The sequence below is a fragment of the Triturus cristatus genome, chromosome 1_1 (assembly GCF_964204655.1).
Source record: "Triturus cristatus chromosome 1_1, aTriCri1.1, whole genome shotgun sequence".
NCBI lineage: Eukaryota > Metazoa > Chordata > Amphibia > Caudata > Salamandridae > Triturus > Triturus cristatus.
In genome coordinates this window covers 431241651-431257168 of record NC_140579.1, presented here as the reverse complement: position 1 = coordinate 431257168, position 15518 = coordinate 431241651, and positions in this window count along the sequence as shown.

The following is a 15518-nucleotide window of genomic DNA, read 5'->3' as shown; positions in this document are numbered from 1 at the left end:
GGCACGGGCTGGATTGGGGAGGAGGTGGGGTGGGCTATGCCCTCCAGACATCCTTGCATGCGTCCCTAACTCCCATCTTAAAGACCGTATCCTGTGCAAAGCAAGAGCTACGCATCCTGTTCAATCCCAGGGCCAGAAGATAGTGCTGTACCAGGACCTTGCGGAACTGACTCTGCAGATGCAGAGAGCCTTCTGGCCAGTCACAGAATACCTGAGGGACAACTGTCTCATATAGCTGGGGTTACCTGTTCTGCTTCATATTCCACCTTGCACCATCCTAAAACCCTGAAGGCTCTAAAACCTCCAGAGGACAATGGAGGAGCTGCCTCGTCATGGTACCACATGTCAGGTGGGGAGAGGGTGCACTGCTGGTGCCAGCTGGGGGATGGGGGAGGCTTCTTTGGGCCTCTACCTGGATACCAAGACTACGGCCCTAGAGACGAGCGATAATCAACAGCCTGGTGATTGAAGCAGAGCACCCAGAGAACAATTAGAAGAGGACAGGGGGTCACTGCGGTGCACCACTCTCTCCGCATGCAGTGGGGGACGGAGGACCCAGACCTCCTGCTGCAGTTTACTGGATGTGGACTACCAAGACCCCTATCTTTCAGACATCTGCAAGATCTCTTAACAGATCCACACTGTTTGTTGGACTGTTGTTGTGTTGTTCTGTTTTTGTTGGCGTTTACACTCACTCCACTAACCTGAATTCTCAGCACACTCAGCGTAGGCACAGACCATGGCCAGACAACATCTCACAAGGACACGGCCAATCCCACTAATCTCATGCCTGGGGGAGGGCATGCGTGCCCATAATCTCACACATGCTGTTTTGAAGATTATCTCCCTCAATGCCCAAGGGCTCAACAATCCAGTTAAACCCAAAACTGTATTGTCCTACCTCAAGCATAGCAGAGGGGATATATGCTTATATACACCCCGATCGCTAACCAAGAGACATTTCTGAAGCAGGCACTATTGGAGGCACTAGACTTCCCTGACCGGGCAGCCTTGAGAAGAGGAGACCTGAACCATGTAATAAATAGTGAATGGGACAGGTCTGGCCAGTGCTATTTCCAGACCAGGGCCCTCTCTTATGGAGGAGCCCACTTACTACAGGAGGTGTGGGACTATCCGACCTATGGAGAGCTGCCCATCCACAGACATGCAACTACAACTCCTATTCAGTGGCACACAAAACCTACTCCAGGATAGACTACTTCCTAGGGACATTAGCCCTGCAGTCGTGGGTCATTCCTAAGAACACCTTTAGGGTGCCGACACCTCCCGGTTAACCAAGCAACTGGCTGACATCCTCAACGCCCTTATACAAATTGAGGATGTCATCTTGGTTGTCTCTCAGCTAAAACCATTAAAAACTCCTGGCCCAGCTGGCTTCTATGCGCGCTCTAATAAAACTTTTTGCCACATACTTGCACCGATACTGACCCGACTCTTTAACTTGTTCGCTGCTACTGGAACACTTCCCCACACTTTGCTAAGGCCCTGATCATGGCTATTCCCAAACCTGGGCTGTTGTGACTCCTACTGCCCCTTATGCTTGCTTATAAGCATAGATACCAAGCTATTCACTGGCATCCTGGTGACACGCCTCAAACCCTTCCTGGTCCCCTAGAGAAAACCCATCTTGGGTACATACAGAAAGACATCTTGAAAATTACGGATGAACAGACCATACACTACACACAACAATCGTAAACATCATCAGATCCAATCCAATACTGCACGCTTCTCAATATCCATGGCAAGCGGTGCATAAAACTGGTCAAAATGCTAGATCACTTACACTCAAAAACACCCCTTTGACAGACTGGAGTCATTAGAGTGAGATGGTTAGAAATTTGTTGGCCTATCTGAAAGGAAAAGAAGAGACCATACATAGATGATTTATTTGTAGGAGTTACCATTAAAAACATTACACTCACTTACACTAGGGTATAATTTTCCACAAACAGCAATGAAGAGTTCTCCATTTGACATATATCTGAAATCAAAGCTTGGGAAAACCCCTGTCACTTTGCATCACTATCAGACATCTACTCAATTTTACTCAACAACATTCTCTCACAGGAAAATTCACTTACCTCACTCACTTTATGGGAAACACAGCCAGTGACAAAACAGATATTTGGAAACACTAATGGAAGAACATGACATTTTTTGAGAAGTGCACCTGAAATACATTTTTGTAAAGATCCTTCAACTGTGGCATTGGCTCATGGCTAATTTACAAAAAAAGCAAGGGTGTGTCTGGTGGTGGGTAGCTATTGGAGACACACTTGGCAAACTTAAAAATTCAGATCCAGGCACTATAGTTGACTAAAATGCTAGAAACGTAAAAGAACACAATATCTAATAGTGGAAGATTAGTGCTTTCTATGTAAAAATATGGCTAGCCACCACATTGGTAGTCACATCACAGATTTTGTGGCACCACTCATCATTGACTGCAGCACCATTATCCTCCTCGATGACATGAACTTTCATCTGGAAGACCGCATCTACCCCAACTCAGCAGCCCTCCTGAGAAACCTCGACCTCTTAGACAATATTTTTACCATATTTTTACCTCCTTTGGCAATGTTACTGACGACAAGACAAGCCATCACTAATAGTCTGGTTAGGCCACACCCTTGTCAGATTCATCATCCCAGTACCACACCACCGCAGACCGACCACCACCGGACCTTCCCAACGGAGCGATAAAAACATCCCAGGGAAGGACTGGACAGTGGTAAAGTGTCTCTGTTTTTGTACCTGTAAGCTGTGATTCTGTATTTTATTGTACTGTTTTGTCTCTGCTGCCCTCGTTGTTTTGCATCGTTTCCCCCCCTCCCCCCTTTTTTCCCTTCTGTTCCCCTTGCCCGTTTCCCACCGCTGCTCCCCTGCGGCCCCGCCCCCTCGCCGCCCCACTCCCGCCTCCCAGCTGATCCTCCCTTAAATGGCGGCCGCGCCGGAGGCAAGCCCGTCTGCGCCCGTCCGTGTCTGGACCGTGCCCAGTGCCAGAACCCCTGGACCCCACGAACACCACAACACCAGACTCCAGTACGACGCCGGCACTCTCCTCGCACACAGCTCCAGACGAGACCACACCTGCTTCCAAGCCGCCCCGAAACGCACCCACGGACCCTTCTCCTGCCGCACCTGCAGCTTCACCTGCGACCGAGCCAACAAACCTCCTAGGACCGGACCCAACCACCTTCGCTGCATCCTCCTCAACACCCGCTCCGCACGTAAACACGCCGTCGAGCTCTTGGACCTGCTCGACACCTCCGCCCCAGACTTAGCCTTCCTGACCGAAGCCTGGTGGAACGACTCCTCGGCACCCGACATCGCCATAGCCATCCCGGACAGATACAAGATCAACCGCAGGGATCGTGCGAACGGAATCGGAGGAGGAATAGCCATCGTCCACAAGTCCACCCTCAAGGTCTCCACCCACGCAGACGACACCCTCAACACCGCCGAGCACCTGCACTTCCGGATGCACACAGACCCCCAACACCACCCTCAGAGGTACACTCATCTACAGACCCCCCGGAAGCCAGGCTCAGTTCCGCGACTCCATCGCCGACCTCGCCAGCACCCATGCACTCGCCTCCATGGACCACATCCTCCTCGGGGACCTGAACTTCCACCTCAAGAACAACAACGACGCCAACTCCGCCACCCTGATCGCCAACCTCGGCCTCAGACAACTCGTCACCGCACCCACCCATGCCGCCGGCCACACGCTGAACCCAGTCTTCTCCACAGGCACCCACGTCGCCTTCGACCACACCACCGAACTCCACTGGACCAACCACCACTGCATCCATTTCACCTTCAAGAAACCAACCACGCACCACCGCACCCAACAGCTGCCCCGCCGCTGCTGGAGCAAAGTCACCGAAGACCAGCTGATCACCACCCTCAGAACCCACCCATCGACCCCACCAACCCAGACGCCGCAGCCCGCAACCTCAGACAGTGGATCGACGACTACGCCAACACCCTCGCCCCGCTCAAGAAACCCTCCAACAGCCACACCAGCAAGAGAGCCACCTGGTTCACCGACGAGCTCCAGACCTCCAAACGCGCATGCCGGAAACTGGAGAAGATATGGCTCCACGAACGCACACCGGACAACTACGCAGCCCACGAGGACGCCACCCGCAGACACCACCACCTCATCAGATTAGCCAAGAGATCCTCCTTCAAAGACCGCCTGGATAACAATGCACACGACAGCCAAGAGCTCTTCAGCATCGTAAAGGAACTCTCCAACCCCAGCGCCAACACCAACGACATCCCGCCCTCAAGAACTGTGCGACTCATTAGCCATCTTCTTCCACCGCAAGATCGCTGACATCCACGACAGCTTCAACACCACGACCGCCCCGACTACGCCAGACTCCACCTCCCCGGTGAACACCACCAGCACCAACCGCCTGACCTCCTGGTCCAACGTCAACGACGACGAGACAAGCAAGGTCATGAACTCCATCCACTCATGATCTCCGTCAGACCCGTGCCCACACCACGTATTCAACAAAGCAGATGCAGCCATCGCACCCCAACTACAGAAGGTCATCAACATCTCCTTCGAAACAGCAACATTCCCGGAAAGCTGAAAGCACGCCGAAATCAACGTCATCCTCAAAAAGCCCAAAGTGGACCCCAGGGACCTCAAGAACTTCCGGCCCATCTCCCTGCTCCCGTTCCCGGCAAAGGTCATCAAGAAAATCGTCAACATGCAATTGGCCCGCCACCTGGAAGACAACAACATTTTGGACCCGTCCCAGTCCGGTTTCAGACGAAACCACAGCACCGAGACAGCCCTCATTGCCGCCACAGACGACATCAGGCGCCAACTAGACAACGGTGAAACATCAGCCCTCATCCTCCTGGACCTGTCAGCCGCCTTCGACACGGTCTGCCATCGCACTCTAAAGACATGCCTCCTAGAAGCCAGAGTCCAAGAGAAGTCCCTTGACTGGACCACATCCTTCCTCTCCAGCAGAACCCAGAGCGTCCGCCTCCCACCCTTCCGATCCGAAGCTACCGACATCATCTGCGGCGTCCCTCAGGGCTCATCCCTCAGCCCGACGCTGTTCAACGTCTACATGGCCCTCCTCGCACAAGTGGCCCGCCATCACGACCTCAACATCATCTCCTACGCCGATGACACCCAGCTCATCCTCTTCCTCACCAAGGACCCACACACCGCCAAAACCAACCTCCACGAGGGAATGAAGGCCGTCGCCGACTGGATGAGGAGCAGCCGTCTGAAGCTGAACTCGGACAAGACGGAGGTCCTCATCCTCGGACCCACCCCCTCAGCCTGGGACAACTCCTGGTGGCCGACCACACTAGGAACTGCACCAACACCCACCGACCATGCACTAAACCTAGGATTCATCCTCGACTCCTCCCTCTCCATGTCTAAGCAGGTCAACGCCGTCTCCTCCTCCTGCTACAACACCCTCCGCATGCTTCGCAGGATCTACAAGCGGATCCCGACCGAAACAAGAAGAACGGTGACACAGGCCCTCGTCAGCAGCAGACTGGACTATGGCAACGCACTCTACGCAGGAATCCCAGCCAAACACCTACGACGACTACAATGCATCCAGAACGCCTCCGCCTGACTGATCATCAACGCCCCCCACCGCAGCCACATCACCCCCCACCTGAGAAACCTACACTGGCTCCCCGTCGACAAGAGGATCACCTTCAAGCTCCTCACCCACGCACACAAAGCACTCCACAACGCCGGACCAGCCTACCTGAACAGCAGACTCAGCTTCTACATCCCCACCCGCCAGCTCCGCTCCACCAGCCTCGCCCTCGCATCCAACGAATGACCTCCGGCGGCAGATCCTTCTCCTACCTCGCCACCAAGACCTGTAACACCCTCCCTACCCACCTACGGCAGACCCGAGACCTACTCGCCTTCAGAAGACTCCTCAAGACCTGGCTCTTCGAGCAGTAGCGGCTCCCCCCCCCCCTCCTCTCAGCGCCTTGAGACCCTCATGGGTAAGTAGCGAGCTTTACAAGTACTCTGATTGATTGATTGATTGACAGCAACCCTCTCTGCATACTGGCCCAAACATACCAGCAGAAAATCAAGAAATTCAACAGCTTGCTCACTGCACGTGCCAACACACTTGCTCCCATCAAGCGCAGCAAAATGTTTAGAGCTTGACTGCAAGCTACCCGGTACACATAAGAACTTTTTTTAATTTGTATTTATTTACTCACATTTAAAACCAGTTATAATAACTAGTACAATAATCATGGAAGACGGCACAACCAATACAGCAAGTCCCTAACAACAAACCAACAAATTCACTGAACAGTGCATAAGCAGTTTTTATAGCAACTTGCCCCACGAGAGGCGGTCAGGAGGAAGGAGCCATATTTCCCGGGAGAGAAGAGGGGGGTGGGGGTGAGGGAGGGGAACCACAGGCAAACACATCAACAAATAAACGGACGCACCTACACCAAACCAGCATTAGTTTCCCAGACCAAAAGGAGAAGGTATGGGGCAACTTCAGGGTGCCAGCTGGCACCCCTACAGTTAAGTACACATCCACAAAACTCCTAAAGCGTCCATCCCCCACCACAGGACTCAGGAGGTTTCCCCTAGCCAACTAGAGTGCATCTAACTCAGCAGACAACGCACTAGCGACAACGGTCGCGTCCCCAGGTGAGCTTGAGGCTGAACTACTAGCCATTGCTGTCATCCTCTCCCAGATGGTCCACAATGGCGCCCCAGAGTTCAAAATTCTGTTCCACATTTTCGTCCCAGTCGGCATTCTTCTGCCACTGCCCATTCCAGTAAATCGAGGGGCTGAGTTGGCCTAGTGAACGTGAATATGCTGTCTGGCGAGCACCAGCCCCAATTGGGCAAACATGTACTGCATTTTTCTACCTTTCTTAGGCAGTAGACCCAGTAGGCAATTACATATTGTCAACTCTGCCTTCAATGCTGTCATTCTGCCACCCTCACCGTACTCTCTCTTTCCAAAAGGACTGTAGCATCCTGCATTCCCATGTGACATGGCCAAATGTGGCCGGGATACGCAACAGTGCGTACATTCAGTGGAGCGCATTGGGTAAACCCTATGCAGGTGCTGTATCATCAAATAGGATTTGTGCAAGTATTAAAATTGCAACAATTTAAACCTGGCATTGCTTGCCACCTCTTGCACTTGTGCCCGAGCCAGTATCCACTCCCGATCAGTGAGCAGTGACTCTAGATCTATATCCCTAGATCTACGTGCCGACGACATATCCGTCCGTCTATCATTCTTCAGGGCAGTATATAATCGGGAGATAAGGCTCCTGGCAGAGCCAGGATCCAATATCATCAGTAGAACATGGGATTCATCAGGTTCCTCCGGGAAGGATACCGAAATCTCTAGGGCCATATTTGACACACTTGCATACTGGAGAAATTGCCCCACTTATTCAGAAAAGAGTCCTGACCTCTTCCAAGGACATGAAGGTGCCGTTTCGGAACAGATCTCCTGCTCTCACAGCCGCCCTCCAACCCTCTTGAGACATCCATAGATCCCCGTATGTGCATGAATGGGTGCAGCCATCAAATCGGGAGGAGCCTAGCGTAGGGTGGCCTGCAAGACCACCCCCTCTCATGACTGGGCAACCCAAGACACAACGAAGGGGATGCCCGCCGGGAGTCTACGACTATGCATAAGTAACTTAGGAAGCTCGCCCAGTACCACCTAGCCATCCAATAATGATCTCTCCCAATTGGGACCGTCCTCGCACCACAGAGCCGCATACTGGAACAGGCCAACCAAATAGTATAGTTGAAGGTCCGGAAGGCCCAGACCGCCCGCTTACAGGTTCAGTTTTAAGACCACAAGGCGGATCCTGCATCTCTTTCCGCCCAAACCTAGGACACCAGCAACCCATAGAGTCGTCGAAGTAAAGATGGCAGCAACCTGCAGAACTAATTCTGCATAGAGTAAAGGCAGCGAGGCAACAGGACCATCTTGCTCTGGGCCACTCTACCCATGATTGACAGCGGCAGCGTGGTCTAAAATCAGATGGAGTCTGTGAGGCCAGCTAGCACTCTACACATATTCAATTCATACGGTAGGTGATGGTTGTGTGCTATTTGCAGCTCCTATTAGCAAAACTGCAGGGTCTCCCATGGCAGGTCCACCACAGGGAGGTCGGATGCATCAATCTCAGCTAAGAGTGCCAAGGGGAAGAGCACAGTCTTGTGTCGATTGACGTGAAGGCCTTAAACCTTCCCAAACCTGGTCATAAGTCGCATGAGGAGGGGCACCGAGCGCCCCGGTTGTCATCAGCATACATTGACAAAATGTGCGTCACGCGCCCACCCGCACACCCAGTCCCGAAGTTTGGCCCTCAGATATATCGCTAGTGGCTCCATGGCGAGTGCAAATAGGAGCGGCGACAGTGGGCATCCCGGGCGCGTACCCCGCTCAATGTGGAACACGCCGGAAAGCACCTATCCAGTGCACACCACAAGAACATAGAATGACGAAGCGTCACTGCAAGCAACTGGAGTGTAAGTGGAGAATGACACCACAGCCATTGACACCTAAAAATCTGCCATGAGACACTACCATCAACAGATCTGGAACACCAAGCTCACTGCACGCACAGACCGCATTGATGCCGGTACCAATGACAGCAAAGAAATATTCCCCATCATAAAAGCTTCACTGTGACTGCAGCTGCCTCCTACATTATCACCTCCTGACAGGACCTCTGCAACAAATGCTCGGAATTCAATTCTTCTGCAAAAAACTCACCTTCATTTACAGAAGCTTTGACCCCCAACCGGACCCGGTCACCCTCACTACCCTATATACCATCTCTGCTGAGGAAAGGACCCATACCTTGTGGTCCGCCATCACCACAGACAAAATTGCAACTACCAATAAGTCCATCCACTACTGGGTCCCGTCTGACTCATGTCCCCACCACACCTTCAAAGGACTAAAGTTAATCATTGAATATCCTGCACCCATCCTCAAAGCTTACATCACCTCAGCTACCTTACCGGATGCCTGGAAACACACCACAGTCATTCCACTACTCAAAAGGCACCCAAAGGACCCTTTCACCCTCACAAACTACAGATCGATCTTGATTGTACCTTACCAAGGCAAAGTCCTAAAGAAACTCTTCAACAGAAACCTCATTGATTACCTCCCCTTTCCACCATCCTCCCCAGATGATTCCACTCTAATGGGACTCCTACCTCTCATGCATTCACAGGAATAGATCTGGAGATCAAGCCTTCTCCTACATCCCTGTTATAGCATCTCCAAGTACACATCTGAGCCTCATCCTCTCTTCTTGAGTTCTGTAAGCAGCAGTAGACCTGGCTTTTCGAATAATACAACCTGAATCGTGCCATCGCCACCAAGCAGGTGCAATGTACACACACCTGTTCAGAACCAGGATACCCTCTCTGTGATAGTGCCCTCTACAAATATACATAAAATAATCTAGCAAATACTGCAACACTTGAAAAAGGTCACATTCCCAACCCTTAACAGCAATCTGGCAGACTTGTATGAGATGGCAGCTTGTGAAAACTCATTTACATGAATACCACTGTTTGAGAAAACCTGGGGATAATTCTGGCAGGAAGATACTGGGCATCAGTAACACAATATAAATATAACCATAGATGAGGGTGGAAGCATTGGGAAGGATAAAAACCATGAATTTTCTATTTATTTTTTTGAATTTGTTTTTGGCATTTTTCGCATAGTATCAAAAACTCATTACATCAGCTGTCGTATACATCTCTCCAGCCTTCTGATATTTCTTGTTTCCATATTACGACCGTGTATGCTTTTTTAAGTTCCTTTATTAAGTCATAAGACACATGCTTTACATCCTCTTAACATAAAGAATAAAGAACAAACCAAACAATCCCCCACCCTCCCCTTTGGGAGAAGAACCATGAATAATGGGAAAAGGTACATGAACGGAAGATGGAACAGAGGGCACTCTACTTAAGAGAGTTAAAGCAGGGCACTAAACACCTCAGAAAATGTCAGAAGGAATACATGATTACCAAACCCAGGTGCTGGGTCATCAAAGTAAGGAAACTGGGTGAACAGATAAATTGATAACATGTTGTAGACCTCAGTATCCAATAAGAGGGAAGTAGTATGAATACTAATTTGGATTATATACAGATGGTAGCCTGACTGGTAGAATTTATTATCTAAAGACACTGAGGGACAAGACTGTATGTCCAAACGAATGGGAAAATGTGGAAATAATGGAATGAAACCAAGATGACTATGAACAAAGAAATGCTAGTGTCAGTGGTTTGCGTAAATAAAATTATGGTTTAAATCTGTTTTAAAGTGTAAAGTAGCAAACAATGTGCTGAGAGCCTAACCTGAGCAGGGCAGCCCAGCGATACCAATAATTTTTTCCCACCTTCTCAGAGTTTTATATTGCGTGAACTTAACCCGAAGTTATCAGAGAGCTTTAAATGAGCACCAGTTGCGTTACATAAGGATACATTCATTTTTGTAAGGCACGGGGAGATTAAGTGATTTTCTCAGAATCACAGGATGTTTAACGTTGTTGCCTAGACTAGAACCCAGTTGCCCAGATTTGAGGTCGACCGCCCTAGCCATTAGGCCACATGCTCTCTTCAATTGCATGAGTGACAGAGCAGTGAAAACAAACTTTTCCTAAAGTCCCCCCATCCCCTTCATCCCTCGCCCCTTCCACTCACTCTATGTTGTGTCTCAGTGAGTCCTGATTAGGGCTGGGCAGAATTTGCGGAATGCCTCTTCGCGGAATTTTGAAAAAAAATTGTGGAAAACGAGCGCACAACCTGAGGGACCGTGTGCCCGGGACTGGGGTCCCTCGTGCTTGGGCAGGCTCCCCTATCTCCCCGGCCTGGCTGCGTTGAGAAGCAGGGACCGGCCCCGGCCTCCTGATTTTTGGTCAGGGCCTGGGATCCACATCCTGCGGCCTGCCAAGTGTCCATCTGCCCGGGACAAGGGACCCTGGTGCAGAGCCCCGGAGCCCTGCAAGGGCAGGCGGGAGCCCTACCGCTATGGCTCGGTGTGGGCAGCTGGGAGTCCTTTCGGTCCCGGCCATCTGGTCGCACCTTTCCCTCGGCCATCTGGTCGCGCGCAATGCTTTCCAATGGGGCGACGAGATGGCCGGGCCGGCCTGGAAGTCCCGATGAGGGTCCATTCGCCTCGCGGTTCCCAGCCAGGGCTCCAGGAGGCCGGGCGCGTCCGCGCCTAGGGTCCCCTCCGTCACTCGGAGCGCGAGGGTTACAAGAAAGGTGGGTAGCCTTCCTCCGGATTAGTAGAGGCAGGGTATGCCGGGACACCCCTCCCGGGGATTGCGGTTCTCAGGCGGGGACCAGATGGGCCAAGCCCGGACGACACTTCCCCGGGGCGTCCGGTGCTCCCTCCTCCAGCCCGCGGCGAGGCAAAGTGCCCAGGACGGGCTCCATGGGTCCCCCGGGCGTCCACCGAGGCCTGCAGCCCTGGAGCCCTGCAGCCCTGGAGCCCTGGAGCCCTGCAGGCCCTGAGCCCTGCAGGCCCGGAGCCCTGCAGGCCCGGAGCCCTGCAGGCCCGGAGCCCTGCAGGCCCGGAGCCTTGCAGGCCCGGAGCCCTGCAGGCCCAAAGCCCTGCAGGCCCGGAGCCCTGCAGGCCCAAAGCCCTGCAGCCACCGAGGACTGCAGCCCCAAAGCCCTGCAGCCCTGGAGCCCTGCAGCCCCAGAGCCCTGCAGCCCCAGAGCCCTGCAGCCCCAGAGCCCTGCAGCCCCAGAGTCCTGCAGCCCCAGAGCCCTGCAGCCCCAGAGCCCTGCAGCCCCAGAGCCCTGCAGCCCCAGAGCCCTGCAGCCCCAGAGCCCTGCAGCCCCAGAGCCCTGCAGCCCCAGAGCCCTGCAGCCCTAGAGCCCTGCAGCCCTGCAGCCCTAGAGCCCTGCAGCCCCGGAGCCCTGCAGCCCCGGAGCCCTGCAGCCCCGGAGCCCTGCAGCCCCGGAGCCCCGGAGCCCTGAAGCCCTGCAGCCCCGGAGCCCTGAAGCCCTGCAGCCCCGGAGCCCTGCAGCCCTGCAGCCACGGAGCCCTGCGTGGGCAGGCGGGAACCCCAGCGCGAAGGCTCGGGGTGGGACAGATGGGAGTCCTTTCAGTCCCGGCCATCTGGTTGCACCTGTCCCCCCTCGGCCATCTGGTCACGCGCAATGCTTTCCAATGGGGCGACCAGATGGCTGGGCCGGCCTGGAAGTCCCCGATGAGGGTCCATTTGCCTCCCGGATCCCAGCCAGGGCTCCAGGAGGCCGGCCGCGTTCGCCCCTAGGGTCCCCTCCGTCACCCGGAGCGCGCGGGTTACAAGAAAGGACGGTAGCCTTCCTCTGGATTAGTAGGGGCAGGGTATGTCGGAACACCCCCCCGAGGCCGGCAGTTCCTTGCCGGGGACCAGATGGGCTACGCCCAGGCAACATCCTCCCAGGCCTCCGGGGCTTCCCTCGTCCGGCCCGCGGCGTGGCAAAGTGCCCAGGGACGGGCTCCACGGGTCCCGGGCAGTCCTCCGCCGGGCGCCCGGGCCCCGAGAGCTCCGGTTGTCCTCCCCATGCCTGAGGCCCAGCCGGGGTCCCCCGAGCCCACCCCAGGAAGCAGAGCCCCCCCGAGCCCTTGGCGGGTGGGCAGGTGGGAGCCCTACCGCTATGGCTCGGACAGACGGGAGTCCTTTCAGGTACCGGCCATCCGGTCGCTCCTTTCCCCTCGGCCATCTGGTCGCGCACGCAATGCTTTCCAATGGGGCTACCAGATGGCCGGGCCGGCCTGGAAGTCCCGATGAGGGTCCATTTGCCTCCCGGATCCCAGCCAGGGTTCCAGGAGGCCGGGCGCGTTCGCCCCTAGGGCCCCCCTCCATCACCCAGGGCGCGAGGGTTACAAGAAAGGGGGGGGGTAGCCTTCCTCCGGATTAGTAGGGGCAGGGTATGCCGGAACCCCCCTCCGGTGCTGGCGGTTCTTTGCAGGGGACCAGATGGGCTGCTCCCGGGCAACATCCTCCCAGGCCTGCGGGGCTTCCCTCCTCCGGCCCGCGGCGTGGCAAAGTGCCCAGGGACGGGCTCCACGGGTTCCGGGCAGTCCTCCCCCGGGCGCCCGGGCCCGCGGGCCCCGAGAGCTCCGGTGGTCCTCCCCATGCCTGAGGCCCAGCCGGGGACCCCCGAGCCCACCCCGGCAAGCAGAGTCCCCCCGAGACCTTGGCGGGTGGGCAGGCGGGAGCCCTGCCGCTATGGCAGACGGGAGTCTTCAGGTGCCGGCCATCTGGTCGCTCCTTGCCCCTCGGCCATCTGATCGCGCGCAAGGCTTTCCAATGGGGCGACCAGATGGCTGGGCCGGCCTGGAAGTCCCAATGAGGGTCCATTCGCCTCCCGGATCCCAGCCAGGGCTCCAGGAGGCCTGGTGCGTTCGCCCCTTGGGTCCCCTCTGTCACCCGAAGCGCGCGGGTTACAAGAAAGGGGGGTAGCCTTTCTCCGGATTACTAGGGACAGGGTACTCTGGGACCCCTCTCGGTCCTCAGCCGGCAGCTGGATGGGCCCGGATGCCGCCCCATCCCCGGGGCCTGCCGTGTGGCAGGGTGCCCGGGACGGGGTCCGGAGGGCCCGGGGAGGCTTCCTCTGTGCCTGCGGTCCTGGGAGCCCCGGCTGGGTCCAGGGGCCGGGCCCCTGGTCGGGGTCTCCGGCCCGTCCCCCGGCACTGCCAAAGGCCCGGGACGGGCTTCCGTTGTGGCCGGGGAGCCTCCCCTCGCTGGCTTGGGTTCAGGAGCTCTGGCCGGGCCCCTGGGGGCCCCGGGGAGGGTGGCCTCCCCACCCCGGGCTCCGTCCTGGGTCTTGCCGCGTGGCAGGGTGCCTGGGGCGGGGTCCGGAGGGCCTGGGGAGGCTCCCCCTGTGCCTCCGGGCCTGGGAGCCCCGGCTGGGTCAGGGACCCGGGCGGGCCCCGGGTGGGGGGCTCCGGCCCCGGGCTCCGTCCCCCAGGCCGGCGGCACTCCCAAAGGCCCGGGACGGGGTTCCGTTGTGGCCGGGGAGCCTCCCCTCGCTCGTCTGGGTTCAGGAGCTCCGGCCGGGCCCCTGGGTGCCCCGGAGAGGGCGGCCTCCCCACCCCGGGCTCCGTCCTGGGTCCTGCCGTGTGGCAGGGTGCCTGGGGCGGGGTCTGGAGGGCCCGGGGAGGCTCCCCCTGTGCCTCCGGGCCTGGGAGCCCCGGCTGGGTCCAGGGGCCCGGTCGGGCCCCGGGATGGGGTCTCCATCCCCTGGCCCCGTCCCCCGGCCAGCAGCACGGCCAAAGGCCCGGGACGGGGTTCCGTTGTGGCCGGGGAGCCTCCCCTCGCTGGATTGGGTTCAGGAGCTCCGGTCGGGCCCCTGGGGGCCCCGGGGAGGGCGGCCTCCCCACCCCGGGCTCCGTCCTGGGTCCTGCCGCGTGGCAGGGTGCCTGGGGCGGGGTCTGGAGGGCCCGGGGAAGGCTCCCCCTGCGCCTCCGGGCCTGGGAGCCCCAGCTGGGTCCAGGGGCCCGGTCGGGCCCCGGGTTGGGGTCTCCATCCCCTGGCCCCGTCCCCCGGCCTGCGGCACTGCCAAAGGCCCGGGACGGGGTTCCGTTGTGGCCGGGGAGCCTCCCCTCGCTGGATTGGGTTCAGGAGCTCCGGTCGGGCCCCTGGGGGCCCCGGGGAGGGCGGCCTCCCCACCCTGGGCTCCGGCCTGGGTCCTGCCGCGTGGCAGGGTGCCTGGGGCGGGATCCGGAGGGCCCGGGGAGGCTCCCCCTGTGCCTCCGGGCCTGGGAGACCCGGCTGGGTCCAGGGGCCCGGTCGGGCCCCGGGTTTGGGTCTCCGTCCCCTGGCCCCGTCCCCCGGCCTTCGGCACTGCCAAAGGCCCGGGACGGGGTTCCGTTGTGGCTGGGGAGCCTCCCCTCGCTGGATTGGGTTCAGGAGCTCCGGTCGGGCCCCTGGGGGCCCCGGGGAGGGCGGCCTCCCCACCCCGGGCTCCGTCCTGGGTCCTGCCGCGTGGCAGGGTGCCTGGGGTGGGGTCCGGAGGGCCCGTGGAGGCTCCCCCTGTGCCTCCGGGCCTGGGAGCCCCGGCTGGGTCCAGGGGCCCGGTCGGGCCCCGGGTCGGGGTGTCCGTCCCCTGGCCCCATCCCCCGGCCTGCGGCACTGCCAAAGGCCCGGGACGGGGTTCCGTTGTGGCCGGGGAGCCTCCCCTCGCTGGATTGAGTTCAGGAGCTCCGGCCGGGCCCCTGGGGGCCCCGGGGAGGGCGGCCTCCCCACCCTGGGCTCCGTCCTGGGTCCTGCCGCGTGGCAAGGTGCCTGGGGCGGGGTCCGGAGGTCCCGGGGAGGCTCCCCCTGCGCCTCCGGGAGCCCTGGCTGGGTCCAGGGACCCGGTCGGGCCCCGGGTCGGGGTCTCCGTTCCCTGGCCCCGTCCCCCGGCCTGCGGCACTGCCAAAGGCCAGGGACGGGGTTCCGTT